We start from the raw sequence: 13,099 nt of genomic DNA, 5'->3' as shown, positions 1-13,099 counted from the left end.
TTTTTAAGTTTATTTGCTATATCGAATAAAATGGAATGCTAAACTAAAGGATTGCTAAGAAAATTAAATGACGATTTATACGATCATCGTAAACCTACATTCGAATAAGACTATTTTTAATTGTGTGAAAATTGCATGCTACTTTCAGTAGGAACTACATTTTTTTTCTGTACGATTAACGAAAATTATTAGTGCATTTATGGATCGCATAAATGATCATCGTTTTGCATTTTGTGTATGTTTGTGTATTGAGAAAGAGCTAAAAAAAGCACGCTTGATTGTAGAAAACAATATTTTTATTTTGATATGAAAATTGGATGTACAGTAAAAATAGCCAAAAAGATATCGAGTTTTTTTAAAAGACAGCTTTCGTTACTAAAACATTATTTAATAACCCCAATAATATGTTCCCTATTCTTGCCTAGGATATAACATTATGGTTACTATAGCTACAATATATAAATAACTAAATTAATATTTATGAAACTTATACAGCTTATATATTACTATGTTTTACTAGGATCTATAGTTAAAATTAAAAAAAAATATTATATCGAAAATAATGCACTTTAAATGAGGTAGGTAATTATGCCTGCATGGTTGGATGTCGTCGAGGCTTAGTTGGAGCAAAAATAATACAAAATAATCGTGAGTAGGTGTAGTCAGATTAGAATTTGAAGGCTTGATAGAGAGGTACTAGAAAATATGTTTTTTATAAATACTCTTTTCGACATTTCGACATAAGTGTAAATATTTAAATATTTATAATCTGAAATTGGCGAAAGTTAAAACCGGAGTTTCCGAAACCGATCTTTATGAAATTAGAAAGAAAACAAATAATAATGGTTCAACATATTAATTATTTTTTATTTGATAATATCTGCGTTTTTATAGATTCATCAATGCAAAAAATATGTAGGTACCTAGGTGAAAATATGCCTTTGCGGCGATCAGGTCGGATGATCCGATGGGCCTAACAGCTGGTTAAACCGACTTGAGTAGCTTTTCTCTTTCTGTATACATTTTAGGACATTCCTAAAAGTTATGTTTTGCATCGTGTAATTCTCCAACACCTGGATATGTTGAAGGTTTACAAGAACAAGCTCATAGAGTCCGCCAGCGAAGCCACCATGTCCAGTCAAGAATTGACTGGTGTAATGATCTGGAGTCAAGCGGTTATCTTAATTCGCCATTTGATATTTAGAAAAAAAGCATATATGTGTGCCTGGCTTAACTGAAGACACACATATATATGTTTTTCATATATGTATACAAGATTTCACAAATAAAGAACTATCAGCTTAGTATATTAAATTTTTAATATTTTTTGACTTTACATCGTTATTTTGTCGTCGAGTCATCAATAAATTATTAAATATGAATAATTAAAGAACTTTAAATAAAATAACATATAAATACGAAAAAAAAAATTCAATATGCAATTAAAAATAATTTCCTTATATAATAAATTTCACTAATAATATTATAACAGATTTATCTTGCTTATTATTATGTATCTTATTTTTTTAAATAAATAATATTATTGTACTCGTCTATATCTATATAGGTAGTTATATAATCATTTAAGTAGCAACATTTCCATAACCGAGATTGACATTGTCTGAATGTATTATATTATTATACATCAGGGTTGGCGAACCGTTTTATGTATGCGTGCCAAAATTTCCCAAATATTATTTTTCAATTCTCTGACGTACCGAGCATTTTTTCATGAGGAAAAAATAGTTGTTAAAAATTCTATTAAAATAATGATGATATTCTAGATACCACTCACCGAACATAACAGACATATAGCTTTATCACTTTTTTTAATTACGCCATTCATTTCGGTCCACCAACTTTAAAACTGTCTACCAAAATTACTACTACTTAACTAGCTTTCACCAAGTTTTTGTTTCGTATTTAGTGCAGTCATTTTTTGTGGGTAGAAATGAAATTGTTTGTTAATGTATTAATTAGTTTAGTACATATCGCACAAATTGACATGAGAATTTTCCGATCAGATGAGGCATTCACTCGCTACAGTGTTCTCAAGCATTGTAGATTCAAAAATTAGTTAGTTAGTTAGATGTTAGTGTGATATTATTATATGTGACGCATAAAGTCTAAGGACCGACCTGTGCAATTATATACCTATTTAAATTAAACGTCATGCTAATTCTTGAAGAGTATTTGCTTGCTATTTTTATACAATGCGATCTGTCATTTATTATTATTATTAATATTATAGGTATTTTTTCCCTTCAAACGCGTGCCATGCAAAATCAACTCGCGTGCCATAGGTTTGCCATCCCTGTTATACACGATATTACACTATAAAACATGAGTCGTTTAAAAATAGCGGCAATTGGTAAAATTGAATATTTTTGCAATCGATTTGTTTGCATTTTTCGTCCATGTCTTTCAATCGAAACAAATTAATATTTGAGTACCTAAATAATTGAATATATCAATTTAAAATGTTACTTTATAGAGCATTTCAAATTATATCGGGCTGTTCCATCTCAAATCTCATTTACCGATATGTTTTATTAATTATCTACAAAAGTATAGCGTAAAGACTTTGAGTCACACTTATGTTTCTGAGGTTTTAGAGATTATGTTTTTTCTATATTAAAGAATATAAAATACCTTAATTGTGTGTGGCTACTGTGTAGTATTGGATAATGAAAAAAGAAATATTATTATCCATTTAGATTTGAAATAAGAATGCTCCCCTTTGATTTATGTACTCGTAATATATTATTTTCAGTGGCAGGATATCTCTGGAATTAACAATAATGATAAATTGTCATTTTGTCATTTGCATTTTGTCATTTGCATTTTGAGAGTATTTTTATCAATTTCCACGAGCATATCGTTACTTTTATTGTCCAGGCAACTCACGTATGCATCAGAACCTGATCTCAGAAGTGCCACGATAGCTTGCATACATCACACCGGGTGATCTATACTCTTCTGTGATGACTTCACCTACTGAAAGTTAGCAGAAAGCATGGTTTTAATATTATTAGTCTAGCGGTGTGGTTTCGTACACACACTAGGTACTGTAAAGGTAAGATAATGGTTAGAGACTATATTATAAATAAACGTCAATGATACAAATGTATACAACGCGTCGATCATTGGATGGATTATGTATATATTCTACTACATATGCCGATGGCCAAACAAATTGATTTGTGAAAATGTAAAAAACGTGTAAATTATAATATGATTTCATTGAGATTTTGAATATGAAGTATTTATCATTCTTATTTTTATTTCATTGGCCAGTTTACATGAAAGTCGTTCTCGAATCAGTGACGAGGAAACCCCCGTGACCTTGTCTTAATTCTAAGTATTGCTTCACTCATAGCCTATCCGCATAATTGAGAGAAACAGATGATGTAAATATTCGTGGTTTAAATTGAGGCATAGTTTTTTCTTACTATACAATATTATATAATTAGATGGTAGGTGATCTCTTTGTAATAATTCGCAGTTTTTTATAGAAATAATATTATTTTGGAGTGGGCTCATTTAAAAAATGAAGAGTGGTCGTTTTATTTTGTTTTCTATTTTCTGATTTTACAGTTTAACTTAGTAATGTGAACCTAATGCCGGGTCCACACTGGCAACATGTCAACAACGATAAGTATGATAATTATCGTAAAATTTAACGAGGTTGCCGACGAAATGTTGCCAGTGTGGACCCGGCATAACGTTACAAGTAAGTAAATTAGATAGATAATGAGCATAGTTTCACCCTACAAAACCAAATGTAAGCTGGTGCTCATTTATCTTACAATATATACTTCTGATCACCTACCTACCTAATATTACGCAGGACCATCTTTAAAAAGTCCTGACTTTTCTTCAAACCGGATTGACGAAATAACAGAAATTGGTTCTGTTATTCAGAAGTTCGAAATGAGTTCGGTGACTTCTAAAAATTGAATCAAATATAGAGCACCTGCTCTTTGCTTTCTTGATCTTGTTACTTTCAGGCAGATATTTCTTCAATTATTTCCTCATCACTCAACACTTGGAATCCTGGATCTTTCGCATTGCAAATTAACCCAATTAAACGAAACTTGTACCCCAGTGCAGTATTTTCACGTACTGATGCTAAATATTAATTGTAGAGTGTTTTTTTTTCTGTTTGTGTAAATGTTTCATTAGCATTACAGGTAAACTTTGGCTTTCCTTGTATTCTTCACTCTCCAAAAACACCTTTGATATATCTATAAAAGTGTTTGCTGACGCTGAAAGTTTATCACTGTGAATTTCCACTTCTCTAATACCATGTCGTTTTTTAAATTTTCAAGCCAACCAGAACTTATTTTGAAGTTTGAATCTTCATTTAATCTTGTGTTAAAAATTATCGCTTTTTTAGATAATAATGGACCATATTATATGCTGTCCAGATGATAATTTTTAACGAACTATATCAAAATACACTCTTCGACTTGTCCATTTCGTGATTTTTTCAAAATTTTCCGCTCTAAGTTGTCATCCTCGGACAATCCGTAAACTGAGTAATTTCTTATTTTTTTTTTATATTTACGTCATTATGTATCTATATGGATTTTATAATTTAATGAAAATGACTTCCAATTTATTTATTACTCGTTAGAGTGTATTATTATACAATATTTAACATTATTACTAATCACCCTTTTATAATAAATGATATAAAATAATAATTTAATTCACAGGTATACATTAAATCAAGTTAATTTACGAACACACCACATAAGCCATGTTATTATTATATTATATTTTGCAGTGAAAATTTTGAATCAATTAATTTTTGGATTATTCACAAATTTCTACATTAGCTAACACAAAGGCAATTTATAATTAATTATGCATTGAAACATGAAATCTAGATGCAACCGAATATTTTAATTAATGTTTTCATTCGTTCCATACCATTTAATTCCACATCATATATTATGTACTTTCAATTAATTTAATTATTTGCAGAAAAGCTGAGATCTTTATTAGTTATTAAATTTATTATAATATTACGTAGATTAAAATGCCATTGCAGTCTAGTGCGTGCGGCGATGGCCTTTCACCCGGGGACCCCGAGATCGATTTTCGGTGAGTTCACAATATATTATGCTTGTGTTTTTTTCAAACCGTATGTATGTGTGAATGTTTATCATTTTTTATGATATATATAGATATTCATATAAGGTAAAAGATTTCTTTATAATTGCCGTGCTGTATGGCAATTTAAAACCCTACCATATGTTTAACAACTTTTTATATGAGACAAAAAATATGTTTCCAAGTTCTTGTACATAAATCAGAGGTCGATAATCTTTTCTGTATGGATGGCGTAATTCATTCTTGGATTTGGGCACACATCTAGACTTATTTATTTAAATGATGAAAAACTACTGATTAAAATTTCGCCATAGAATGTGATTTTTTTTATAAAAAAATACTTTCATCAAAATTTACAATATTTAAAAGAGCAGCGGATTTCATATTATAATGCGTTATGTACTACTTTCTCATCAGAAGGCTCTGGCTCGATTCTCGGTGAGGTCATAATAATTATATTAGAATACCTACTGTCATTAGGGTTCATCGAATATTGTTGAGCTGAAAATAAAATCTGCCATTCGTCATATCAATTAACCTTGCTTGGCATTTAATCGATGAGAATTGACAATACTGGTAGGTACTTCTGAAGGAAAACTAGTAATGGACCTCCGATCTAAAGCCTAGAACCTCCTGCGCATCGTGCCTTTTTTGATGTTTTCACTTTGCCACTATTATCATCATCATCATCAATCTATCCACTGCTGGATGAAGGCCTCTTTAAGCTGCTTCCACTTCTATCGGTCCTGTGCATTGCGTTGCCACGTACTTCCGCAGAACTTTATCATTTCATCGATCTAGCGGCCTCTCGGTCTACCTTGCAAACGTTTTGTACTTCTTGAATACCACTGGATGAATAGATTTGTCCAACAATTGTCTCTTCTTCGAGCTATGTGTCCAGCTCATCTCAAAACCTCTCTGAAACCAACAATCTTCACACCATGAATTCCTTTTTTCAACATAAACCTACACGTAAATGGACGTGGAGAAGCCCGTCAGGAAGGACCAGCGAAATCAATTACATCCTCACTGACAGAAAATATACATTTTTAAACTTTAAAGTGATCAATCGGCTTAACACCAGCATGGTGAGATGTAAGATGAAATTGAACGTCAAATCAGAAAGATCTAAACTGCAGAAGAAGTCAAATGCTCGCATATACTTGCAGAACAATACTGAATTCCAAGATGAACTCAAAAATGCACTATCGGCTTTCTTAGATGAGAAAGAAACTGTTTCCTTATCCAACGCCACTATTATATTAAGCAATAATTTGCAAAACCATGTCTTATTCTAAGAGGATCACATTATGGGCCTCCACTGAGTGGAGGTTATATTAACAGATTTTTATTTTTACGACGTCGGCTACTTGCTCAATCTAGGTATATAGTCGATCTATACTGTGAGTTTAAGCCGTGGGTGGCCAACCTTTTCAGCAGCCGGGCCAGATTCTAAAAATGAGATTTCCTACCGAGCCGCACAACCGATTTTTTTTATTATACAAAATAAAAAGAAATATATATTATTTATATATTAATAAAATACAACAAAAATTAGAATCAAACATATTTATTAGATTAGACTTTTTTTAAATAATAAAAAATAAACAAAATAATATAAAATTAGTAAATTTTAGTGAGAAGTTTGATTTTGTGTGGCAGAACTAAGTGCACCAATATCGATATCGAGTAAGGTTGTGCCTGGGCGCAAACAGTTTTCCAAATGCACATCAGTGATTCGTGTTCTCATTCGGGATTTGATATACTTCATCCGACTAAAAAGCTGTTCACACGTGTAAGTGTTTCCAAATAGCGAAGTCATCATTAGAACATGTTTGTAAAATGCAGGAAATTTCTCCTTATCCAAATATGTTTGTAAAACTCTTCCAAACCAACCTGATGGAATTTCTCCTTTAACTGTTCATCGCAACATATTTCACAATGTTCCATTTGTAAATTACCCGGTAATAAATTCACGTCTACGGAAAATGATGTTGCAAATGCAGCAAAAAGCACATGGTGCTTTTTAAAATCTTGAGCTAATATCGAATGTCAATTTGCAAAATTAGTACATCTAGCGGCAGCATTTGATATTATTTTTATTGTCTCAGTGCTCCACGGGCCACAAGTTGACACCCAGCGGGCCGCGGTTTGGTCACCCATGGTTTAAACACACACTGAAAAACAAGATGTGGTTTTGTGAGATATTATTTGCCGACACGTTACCGCTTTGCCGTCATGATATTATTATATCGACTTTTAAATCTAAGGTGCAAATTCGAATTGAAACACATAATATGTGTTTATCGGTCAGTCGAGAAACAAAACTATTTTTAAATCTCATTGCAAAAAATTCTCGCCAAATGCAATTATCATCTCCCTAGCAATACTGATTTTATAACCATCGATATTTTTATTGAATATTTACAACGATAACATATTTTCCAATATTTTATTGTTGTTATTCTAAAATTTTCTATCTATAATAATTGATTTAGAAGGTAGATACATCAATTTAAAATAAATTTTGTTAATTCTCAATTAAACTCACGAAGGTGCCTCTTTGTGTTTGTAATCTCATTGAAGATGGCATCTATTTTTCAATTCCAATATGAGATGATTAAACATTTTATTTTTCAACGAATAATAATTCACAAGGTTAAATATTTGTCAGAAGTGTTTTCAAATTATGTACTTATATGAAATTATATTGATTTTCTTTAATAATTGTATGTCTTTAACATATTATTATATAATATGCCTTCAAAAGTTTGTACGTTAGAAGTCTTCCAGTAACTTTCCTTTGACAATTAATAGTTTACATAATAATAATTTAATTATATAAAATTTATTATTGACATGATTTAACTTACGAGTCGGACGTTCAACCAATGATCAACTGTTTACGAACTGCATACGGGCCGCGTGTTGCTGACCTTTGCTTTATAACATCCTAAGTATAAATATGATGTATGCACAATGGTAGCGGTCGGTCAATTCAAACACACAATGAAAGGTCAATAATTCATTGCGCATTATTATTACTTAGGTATTTAATTGTTGCGAAAATTGATTAAATCGAACAAACGAATCGAAAATATGCATTTTAAATTTAATTAAAATTCATAATTAAAACAGTTGTTACAGCATACATCAGCTATTTAAATTAATTATACTTTTATTAATTATTTTGTAGATCTAAATTTAATTCGTTTCTAAAAAAATCAACTCAATACAGTTGGAACGTAATTGCAAATGTGTAATAAAACAACGGTGATGCTAGTTTTTTTTACCATATAAATAAATCACTTAATATAAATACCTATCCTTTTAAGTCCACGTCCATCGCAATCTGGGTGAAGAGTTTTATCAATGAAACTATCAACACAACTAAGATAAACATACAATATTACCATGATTTTCGATGGCTTTGACACAATATACCTGAAACCATAGATTTCCTAAAACTTAGATAGAGGGGTGACGAATGAGAGAAAGCGACGCGATAGGCTTGACGTACTAAGTAAAGTTGATAATCATTGCAGCCATACGAATAATCACTTAAGACATCCTACGCATGAGAATAAATCGCACCTGCGTATATTCATCATTTAACGGCTCTATTATAATCCATATGAAATCATCCATAGTAGGATATGTTTGCCAGTGAAATGCTTTTACTAGTTTCTTGGGTAATATATTATATATTTCATAAATATACTTATTATTATATATCACAAAATTATTTAACATTAATTCACTAAATTTAAGAAAAGCACATTAGCTGGAATCTGATAGATGTAGGTTCGAGTAGAGTTGGGTTTCGAGAATTTCCCGACGGGAAATCTCGAGAAATTTTCGAGATTCTCCATCCCGAATCTCGAGAATTTAAATTTTTAACAATTCGGGAAATCCCGGATCTCGAGAATCTTTTCTCGCGATTCGGGATTTCTTTATTATCAAATATTAATTGAAAAAACGATTTTTCTATATGAAATAGTTGACAGAAACAAAACGTTCAAAGACTGATCGGGGCATTTAACACAATTAAGCCAAAGTCGACTCAAAATGAGTGCAATTTTTCAACATCAGGGAATTTTGTGTCTCAAAAGCGTACGCGATTGTCAGACGCAGCCATTGACAGTCTGTGTTTTTGTAGGTAAAGTAGTTAGTAATGTTTTGAATTATTTTTATTTTTCTATTTCTATTTTGTTCTTCTGCTTACTTAAATTTAAAAAAATCACATTTTTTTGGAATTTGTCTGTTTTTACACTGATTTTTGGATTTTTATAGGTTGTTTTGAAATTTCTCGATATCTCGAGAATTCTCGAGAATTCTTCTCTGAAAATCCCGAATCTGGAGAACTCAACATTTCATCATTTCGGAAAATCCTGAATCTCGAGAATGAAATTTTCTCGGGAAATACCCAACTCTAGATTCGAGTCATGTCCAGCCCCAAATATTTTTTATTTTTTTTCTGAAAGGTATATTTTTAGGTGTTTCCAAATTATGATGACGTTTGAAGAGTAATGCATGGTCTCAGAATTCATTAAAGTTCTTGAATTAGTAGCCATTGATTATGCGCGATGACTTTGAAGGAGCAGGCGTGAACTTCGTCTTGAAAATTTAATACCTTAAGTACCTATAATAATACTATAGCATTATAGTTATATACCCTGACCGATGAACGGAAAACCAGGATATACTACCAAATTAAATATTGTGTTTTGTGTTATTACATGTGGCACGCTGGTACAAATAAGATGTCACGGAACAGCATGATTTCGTATAAAATTTAATAAGGTATATATGAGTTGCCTAGAGTCATAACTCACATATTTCAAAAATCGAGCTTTGAAATAATTTCTGAATTAGTACAACCATCTTATTCTTTTTCTTTTTCTTCTTCTTCATCCTATCTTCTTTTATTCAAATGTAGTTTAGTGTAGTGTAGGCACGCGTGCGTGCCACCTGTGATCTTGTATGGCTGTGAGACATGGTATTTTACTAAGCTTCGAAGGTCTAGACTTTTGAGCTTTGAGGATTGACGTCTTCACCGAATCTTAAAGGCACACAAACAGTCGAGCTCGTGAGCGGACACGACAGCCCTCGGTGATTGAGGTAATCATAAAGAGACGCTTCACGTGGTTGGAACATAATATGTTCCGGATGCCGCTAGCGAGTGCGACGTTCCGTTGACAAACACTTCCTCACCCTGCAGCGGTACTACAAAAGCGATCTACGCACTGCAGAGTTCACATGGCGGAGGCAAGAGACTTGGCGATGGACCGAGGGAAGTGGCGTGACCCTGTGCTTGCCTTATGCCCCAACATTGGGGCGTATCAGGGTGAAGTAAGTAAGTAAATATTGGAATGACTTTTACATCATTCTATTGGGCCACAATTGTAACTAATAGGATAGTTGACATAAATAAATGGAATTTTGATTGAAAAATGATTATAAAGATCGTTTGAAAACTGTTTTTTATTCATATTTTAATTTCAAATGGCAATTATTTCTCCGAGTAGGTTTGCAATCAATGTGAGATATTATACTGATTATAAAGAGAATGTCGAAATATTGAATTTAAAAAATAGGTGCAATGCAAAAAATAATATAAAGATAACAAACGTTTCCGCAACGTTGTTCTGAGTTCCGTAAAGTGAGTTTCCGGAACGCCATTCCGGCGCGTTCTGGATGGGAAAAGGACTGATTTATGCGAACTGTGGTAATTTTATTTTAATATTTGTATCATCAAGAAATCATATTGTTGCATTAATAGTGATATTAATTCAATAACTTTTACCGGGTCTTTTCAACTGGTGTCATTGAATAATATTACAGTTTTATTATTTTTAGCGTTAATTTCCACCTGTACTGTTACTAAATATAGAATGTGTGAACGGCATACAGTTTTAAATTACGCTCAAAAAACTTAGAATGTTACATCATATTAGCTGAAAATAAAGGCAAAGGGTCAGTCTTTTATCCCTACATAATATTTTATCAACAAAATATATTCATCTTTCATCTTTGTTCTCGTAAAATAATAATGTTTAAAATACCTTGTTTTATGTTTGAAAAAATCTAGCATTATTTCCTGTTAACTGTTGAGTTAACTCATTTTGTGCTGACACCGCGACTGGCGCGTTTGCGTATGTTAGCCATTAGATATAATTAACAGGTCAGCAGTGATTGTGTTAATTAGTTTTTTTTATTTTTATTATATGGCGTATTTTTGTCAACATTGGTGAGCAATATTTTATCGTTAATGGTTACAATCAAGAATTCAAAAAAGTTATATTTAAAATCGTAATTTATTCAGGTGCAATAAGCAAAAAATAGTTTAAATAATGTGATGCCTTAGAAAAATATATTTTTAAATCATGTGACATGATGGGAAAAAGCTTCAAATTTGAATGGTAATATTTATATAATGATAAATTCACAAAAATCGAATAAATGGATATACATACCTATTACTAAGTCATTTGATAGTAATATTGTTATGATTGATTTTTCAGTGAAGTATAAAAATAAATATAATTTCAAAAATAATAATGATGCCTAGTAATGTTTTGTAAATTCAATAATTAATTGTTTGTGACATTTTTTTATAAATTTACGTACACCATAACATATAATAATTCTCAAAATTATATTTTTGTTCTTGGAATATTTAATTTATTTTTTCTTTAACAACAATAACATTACAATAATATTGTGCTATATGCAGATCCGTGCAAAATGTGCGTTGTACGAGGTGGTCAAAAATTCATATAATATATTTAAAATAGAAAAACTTGTAGTGGTTGGTGACATCTAACTAGGTGATTTAAAGATCAATAAACACTGTTATTGAACTATAATATAAATAAATATGATACCGATCGTATTTTAGTAATTTTGTAGACAATCTATTTATTATATAAATATTTCTTTCGTACATCTAAAACAATTGTTTTCTGGTACATATGTATCCATACCCTCCACGTTCTGAAGCGGGCCCCTAGGCCAGGAAGTTTGGCGGGTCCCCCTACCTATCTCTAAGGTCAAGGGCAGTGTGATGTTATTTCGTGGAAACCCATGATTCCACGAGGTAAAATGAAGAGTGTTTTATTGTTTTTTTGTATTTTTAAATAAATTTACTTGAATTATTGAGTCGTCGGCACTCGTCTTCATATTATTATGAAGCATTGATTGCAATCCCTTATTGTGGTCTTCAAGTAACATATGACCCTTTGCCATATTGGGTAAAAAACTATTTTTTTATTCAAGAAAAACATTAAAAACAATTATAACACATCATCAATCATCTGATCACATCAAGTTACATCGCATAGCAACATATTTTAAAATGTTATAAGTTTGCAAGCAAGCACCGCAGGCGATTTTTTTTACTATTTGAAGAAATTTGTGGTGTATGTTTATCTTACTTAACTGCTTGACCTGCAATGCCGGGCCCTCCATATGCTCGGGCCCCTAGACTAGAGCCCTGTCAGCCCCCCCTTATGGGGGCCATGGATATATCTATTATTTTCTTTCGCTGCTTTTTGTAACAACCCATGTCGTTATTTTAGTTTGCAACTACACTTCACACCAACATTCAAAATACTTTTAATGCAGGGGTATTTAAATATTATGCAATGATGTGAGGTATGTAACATTGGTAACTTTTTTTTTTAAATAGTATTTCGGTGGATTGATTGCACAGGTGGCTAAATACCTTGGACAGGCATGGAAACATATATATTATAAAGGAATACAATTATACTTCCAAATAACTTCACTTAACACATTTTCTTTAGTAGGTACCTATGTAACGGATTGAAATTCGACTCATATTTGAACATGGCTTATGTGTATGAAAAGAATTTTAGCACAACGACATTATATACCTATTGTTTATTTTTTTTTATCTACAAAATGAACCTGTTTATTTATTGTCCAAATCTTGACAATTTTTCAACAGCATTCG

Source organism: Rhyacophila brunnea, unplaced genomic scaffold (genome assembly GCF_057557595.1).
Source record: "Rhyacophila brunnea isolate RB1 unplaced genomic scaffold, BYU_Rbru_1.0 scaffold_7, whole genome shotgun sequence".
NCBI lineage: Eukaryota > Metazoa > Arthropoda > Insecta > Trichoptera > Rhyacophilidae > Rhyacophila > Rhyacophila brunnea.
This window is presented reverse-complemented; position numbering follows the sequence as displayed.